The sequence below is a fragment of the Desmodus rotundus genome, chromosome 2 (assembly GCF_022682495.2).
Source record: "Desmodus rotundus isolate HL8 chromosome 2, HLdesRot8A.1, whole genome shotgun sequence".
Taxonomy (NCBI): Eukaryota; Metazoa; Chordata; class Mammalia; order Chiroptera; family Phyllostomidae; genus Desmodus; species Desmodus rotundus.
In genome coordinates, this window is record NC_071388.1 from 125,227,405 (window position 1) to 125,234,258 (window position 6,854).

Sequence of the window (6,854 nt, forward strand, 5' to 3'; positions counted from 1 at the left end):
GATGCTTCAGGGAGGGCTTGGTTCCAAAAAAAGCAAAATCGCAGCAGATTTTGGTTTGACAAGAAGCCTGAAAGTCCAGCATTATTCAGAAAGAAAGGATCTATCCAGAACAAAGACTGAAAGACCCAGGTGATAGAATTTCTTCAGTGACTGAGGGAAAGAGAGGAGGGAGAGAGATAAGGATGGTGATGTATTTGTTTTTGTACTTCTCCTGAAGGTGCAGGTAGTTTACAAGCATCCAGACAGTTATGCAGGAGGTGGAGAGCAAGCCCCAGAAACCCGTGGCAGCTCCCACAGAGGGCAAAAGTAGGAAAGGCAGCATTGACCTCGACCTGCCCTGCATCCTTGCCTAGAGAGGGCTGTTCAAACTGTTGAATCATGCTAAGATTATCAGACTGGACTAAATTAAGTCTTTTCTGGGATTTTCCACCTCCCATAGGAAGGGCTTCATAAGGGAAATCATATCAGTAACAAGCAAAACACATTTTCTGCACATCTGGTTGTAATAAGAGTAATCCATAACTCCACTAAATATCTTTGTGAGCACATACATTTATATGTATGAGCACATACAAGTAGTTTCTAAAAGACCATCTAGTGTCTGAGCACTCCATTCAAAGGAGAGACTGAATGGATGCTGCCTAAATTTTACAAAAATATTATCCTTGATTTAGAACTGCCCAGGGAAGCCTTTGAGAGCAATTTTCCACATTTTGTGAGCAAAAGCATTTAGGTTTTGGTTACATGTCGTGATACAATACAACTCTATGATAGACTCATCCTTCCAACCTGGCAAATCGGCTCCTCTCAACTTCATGAACCTCCTACCCACCCCTTCACAGAGAAAAATCTCCCTCCCTTGGGACCAATGCTGTCCACACACTAAAGACGAATTAATGGGATCTTTCATCTTACTATTCACCTTACCAACAAAATGCTACACTACTGCTGGAAACAGAGATAGGGTGGCTCACAAACCACACCATGGGTCAAAAATCAGAGAGGAGAGGGTTTCTGGCCAAGATGGAGGCATAGGTAGATATGCTTCGTTTCATTGCACAACCAAAAGAAGGATAACAACCAATTTAAAAACAAAAAAACAACCAGAACTGCGAAAAAATCGAACTGTATGGAAATCCAACAACCAAGGAGTTAAAGAAACATTTATCTAGATTGGTAGGAGGGACAGAGACAGGAAGCCTGGACAGTGAGGATGTGCAAAAAGTCATGGCTGGTGGACCAGGGCAGGCAACATGGCAGCTGGTGTACCAAGATATCCCACATTTGCATGCAGATAAGCCAGGAGGAACAACTGGGGAGTGAGACCAGTCATGCAACCCAGGGTTCCAGTGCAGAAAACTAAAGCCTCAAAACCTCTGGCTGTAAAAACCTGTGGGGGTTGTGGCATTGGAAGAAACTCCCAGTCTCACAGGAGAGTCTGTTGGAGAGGTCCACAGGATCCTAGAACATACACAAGTACACCCACCCAAGAAGCAGCACCAGAAATGGCACAATCTGCTTGCAGGAAGCAAGGAACGTGATGGAATGTGGGGTGAGAGCAAAGCAAGCAGCCTTGTTCCCTCTATGATCCTTCCCCCACATACAGCACCACAACACAGTGAAGTGGGTTGCCCTGCCCAGGTGAATACCTAAGGCTCTGTTCCTTACAATGTAACAGATGCACTGAGAAAAGAAACATGGCCAAATGAAAGAACAGATCAAAAGTCCAGAAAAAGAACTAAATGACGAGGAGATAGCCAAACTATCAGATGCAGAGTTCAAAACATTGGTAATCAGGATGCTCACAGAATGATTGAGTTCAGTCCCAAAATGAAGGAAGAAACAAACGCTATGCAAAGTGAAATAAAGAAAAAAATATAGGGAACCAACAGTGAAGGGAGGGAACCAAGACTCAAATCAAAGATTTGGAACAGAAGGAAGAAATAAAGACTCAACTAGAACAGAATGAAGAAACAAGAATTCAGAAAAACAAGGAGAGACTTAGGAACCTCTGGGCAAATTTAAATGTTCCAACATCCGAATCATAGGGATGCCAGAAGGAGAAGAGGAAGAGCAAGAAATTGAAAATGTATTTGAAAAAATAATGAAGGAAAACTTCTCCAATCTGGCAAAGGAAATAGACATGCAAGTTCAGGAAGCTCATAGGGTCCCAAAGAAGTTGGATCCAAGGAGAAAGATACCAAGACACATCATAATTAAATTACCCAAGATTAAAGATAAGGAGGGAACCTTAAAGACAGCAAGAGAAAAGGAGACAGTTATCTACAAAGGAGGTCCCATCAAACTATCAGCTGATTTCCCAAAAGAAACCTTACAGGCAAGAAGGGGCTGGAAAGAAGTATTCAAGTCATGAAAAGCAAGGACCTACAACCTAGATTACTCTATCCAGCAAAGTTATCATTTAGAATGGAAGGGCAAATCAAGTGCTTCCCAGACAAGGTCAAGTTAAAGGAATGCATCATCACCAAGCCCTTATTATATGAAATGTTAAAGAGATTATCTAAGAAAAATAAGATCAAAAATATGAATAGTAAAATAGCAACAAACTCACAATTATCAACAACTGAACCAAAAAAAACAAAAACAAACTAAGCAAACAAATAGTACAGGAACAGAATCACAGAAATGGAGATCACATGGAGGGTTCTCAGTAGGGAGGAGAAGGGGAGAGAATGGGGGTAAAATGTACAGGGAATAAGAAGCATAACTGGTAGGTACAAAATGGAGAAGGGATGGTTAAGAATAGGATAGGAAATGTAGAAGTCAAAGAACTTGTATGTATGACCCATGCACATGAACTAAGGGCGGGATGCTGGAGCGATGGGGGTGCAGGGCTAAGGGGGATAAAGAGGGGAAAAAATAAGACAAACATAATAGCATAATAAATAGAATATACTTAAAAATGATTAAGGCAGTTTTATTTAAGAGAAAGGTTTATTGGATTTAGTAAATCAGAGGTCACTGGTAATCCTGGCAAAAAGCTGTTTCAGGAGAGTGGTAGGAAGGAAGCAAGTTGCCGCAGGTTAAATAGTGAACAAGACTGGCAAAGTAGAGACAGCAGCTTTGTCAAGAAGTTTGCATATGAAAAGGAGGGCATAGGGGAATGGTAACTAAATGGAACCTGAATAGAAGGAGAGAAGGACATAAGCAAGTTCAGGGGCTGAGAGGAAAGAAGGTGGTTGATGGACAAAGGGTCAGGAGGCAGGATCTTCAAGTATGTGAGAGGCAGTGGATCCTATAGCCAGGTGCAAGAATTACCCAGAAAGAGGCGGGAAGGACACTTGTCATGCTAACCCTAGAAGGAAGAAAGTGAACGTGTGAATTTAGGCAAGTTTGTCAGCTGGGGGCTGGAGTTGCCTACATCTTCCTTTTAAAGAAGGAAGTGAGGGTTCAAAACCCTCAGAGACAGAGAAGGACTAGGCAAACCCCTCCCTTCAGACTAGCAGTCCCCTCCAGAAGGCATTATACAGGAAAGCATGAAAATCCCAGAGCTGATACAGAATCTCCTTGGCCTGGAGTCAGAATCCTAAAACAGACCTTATTGCTCCTCTGTGGGAACACTTCCCCTGGTATGTCTCTTGGATTTCCCTTTTGGCAGCCCTGGCTCAGGAGTTTCCTCACAAAGTCTGGTTCATTTTTTCCTGTCCAACAGCCCTGACTGCTACCAAGCCCTGAGTCACAGCAGAAGTATCAGAGACCACTTCGGTAACAACAGCAGCTGTAGCAGCAACAGCAGGCCACAAATATGGACTACTCAAATACAGAAAAGTTTGACAAGGAGAATTACACCTGGGAGGAGTTCTCCAATTACAGTTACAACACTGACCTGCCCTTTTTGCCCAACACTGCCCCATGCTGGCCAGAATCTCTGGGTACCAACAAGTATGCTGTGGTTGTCATCTATGTCCTGGTTCTCCTGCTGAGCCTGCTGGGAAATTCCCTGGTGTTGCTGGTCATCTTACACAGCCAGGTCAGCTGCTCTGTCCCTGATGTCTACCTGCTGAACCTGGCCCTGGGTGACCTGCTCTTCACCATGACCTTGCTTATCTGGGCTGCCTCCAAGGCACAGGGCTGGATCTATGGCACAATCCTGCACAAGGTGGTCTCATCCCTGAAGGAGGTCAACTTCTACAGTGGCGTTCTACTACTGGCCTGTATTAGCATGGACTGCTACCTGGCCATTGTGCATGCTACATACACACTGACTCAGAAGTGGCGCTAGGTCAAGTTCATATGCTTAGACATCCAAACCCTATCCCTGATCCTGTCCCTGCCCATCTTTGTCTTCCACAGCACCATCCACCCACTAATTCCGGCCCAGTATGCTATGAGGATCTGGATGACATGACAGCAAAATGGTGCACGGTGACGCGGGTCTTGCCTCAGACCTTTGGCTTCCTCATGCCACTGCTGGTCATGCTGTTCTGCCATGGACTCAGCTGCTCAGGCTGTTTCAGGCCCACATGGGGCAGAAGCACCAGGCCATGCAGGTCATCTTTGCTGTTGTACTCATCTTCCTGTTCTGCTGGCTGCCCTACAATCTGGTCCTGGTGGCAGACACCCTCATGAGGCTCCAAGTCACCAAGGAGAACTGTGGGTACCAAAACAACATTGGTCAGGCCATGGATGCCACCGAGACTCTGGGTTTCTTCCACAGCTGTCTCAATCCCCTCATCGATGCCTTCATCGGCCAGAAATTTCACCATGGATTCTACAGGATGATGGCCATCCATGGCCTGATTAGCAAGGAATTTCTGGCCAAGTGTGGCAAACCATCCTTTGTTGGCTCTTCTTCAGGTAACACTTCTACTACCCTCTAACACCCTAACCCCTGGTGCAGCTCCACAAGGCTCCTCCCCTCCTGTAAGCACCCAAGTCTCATGTCTACTGGCTACTCATAGTCTCTATGTCAGGACAGCCCTTCCTTGAGGTCACAGGAAGTTACTGAGGCCATGAACTTGCCAGGCCCCATTGTATGGTTGAGAAAGCCTGCCCTGTAGCCTCACCTCTTATTGTAATCAATATGTCAATGGCTAGAGCTCTGTCCATCATACCACTGAGCCCATAGCACTCTGTCCTCTGAGACATTTCAAAGACACGCTTTTAAGTGAGTTCAAAAATTTCCCACCCTTGGGAGCCATTAGTGGCAAATACCACAGTTACTTCCCTAACTCTCCCTTTCCTGCTAGCAAAGCCTGCTTCCCTTGAGAGAGGCTGAAAATGACAGACACTCACTTCCATTACTCCTTTAAGGTAGGAGTGGCCATATTCTCCAGTTCTGACTAGGAAGACTTACAGGCAAGTGTGTGCTGTAAATCAATGTCCTAGGGGGGAAAAAAGTCCCATTTGTAGAGTTCACCAAGTTCCGTGTTATAAATGCTTCCACCACGGCAGTTTCAAGGCAGCTCACAAAATACTAGAAAGTGTCATAATCTGTTTCCATAAGCAGGTACAAACTGGCTTCTGCAAAACATTGCTTAAGAGGAGTCTGCTGGGGCCAGGGGACTTCTAGAAAATACTTCTGATTAAATAAGAGGGAACACACACTTCCACATCCTTGGGTCTTGTATTTGAATATGGATATAGGATATATGTGGTGCTGAGGCAGCAATTTTGTGACAATGAGGCAAAAAAAATCTATCATACTTAGGCTGATGTCAGAGGATAAAAAGAACTTAAAATTGAAGAGCCCAGAAATAAACCTAAGCAAGCACAAGAACAAAACTGGTCCCTTACCTTACATCTTATACTAAAATTAACTCAAAATAGATTGAAGATCTAAATATAAGAACAAAAAGCATATAACTCTTAGAAGAAAACAAAGGGATAAAAACTTCATGATATTGGTTTTGGCTGTGATAAAAAAAACACAGGCAACAAAAAAAAATAGGTAAATTGCTCTCCATCAAAGTTAAAAACTTTTATGAATCAAAGGACACTCTTAACAAAGTAAAAGGGTAAACCACAGAATGGGAGAAAATATTTGCAAATCATATATCTTATAAGGGGTTAATATCCAGAGTATACAAAGACTTCTTATAATTCAACAGTGAGGGAGGAAAACCTTATTCAAAAATGCAAAGTATTTGGAGAACAGACATGCCTACAAAGAACACACACAAAAAAAATAACAAGTGTTGGTGAAGATATGAAGACACTGGAATACTTGTGCAATGCTGGTGAGAATGTAAGATGGTGCAACCACTATGGAAAACAGCATGTTGTCCTTCAGAAAATTTGAACCTAGAATTACTGTATGATCCAACAATTCCAGTTCTGGGTTATAGCCAAAAGAACTGAAAGCAAAGACTCAAATCGGTATTTGTACCTTAATGTTCATAGCAGCATTATTCCAGCAATAGCCAAAAGGTGGAAACAACCCAAGGGTCCATCAATGGATGACTGGATAAACAAAATGTGGTATATACATGCAATGGAATATTATTCACTCTTAAAAAGGAACAAATTTCTAATATGAGCTACAACATGAGTAAACCTAGAATATACTATGCTAAGAGAAATAAGCCAGACACCAATACTCTATGATTCCACTTACATGAAGTACCTAGAATAATTAAATTGACAGAGACAGAAAGTAAAATAGTGGTTACTAGGGAGTTGAGGGAGCGGGAAATTGAGAGTTATTGTTTAAAGGACACGGAATTCAGTTGGAGATGATAAAAAGACCCTGGAGATGGATAGTGGTGATAGTTGTACAACAATGTGAATGCTCTTAATACATTAAACTGTACATTAAATGTTAAAATGGTAAACATTGTTGTGTATATTTCACCACATTTTTTTTTAAATCCAGTTGCAAAAAAGCAAACCCT

At 42.8% G+C, this 6,854-nt stretch overlaps 1 pseudogene; it reads left to right on the forward strand.

The window, feature by feature from the left end:
• Positions 1 to 3,766: 3,766 nt before the first annotated feature.
• LOC112313060 (C-X-C chemokine receptor type 2-like) lies at positions 3,767 to 4,841 on the forward strand (annotated as a pseudogene).
• Positions 4,842 to 6,854: the final 2,013 nt, after the last annotated feature.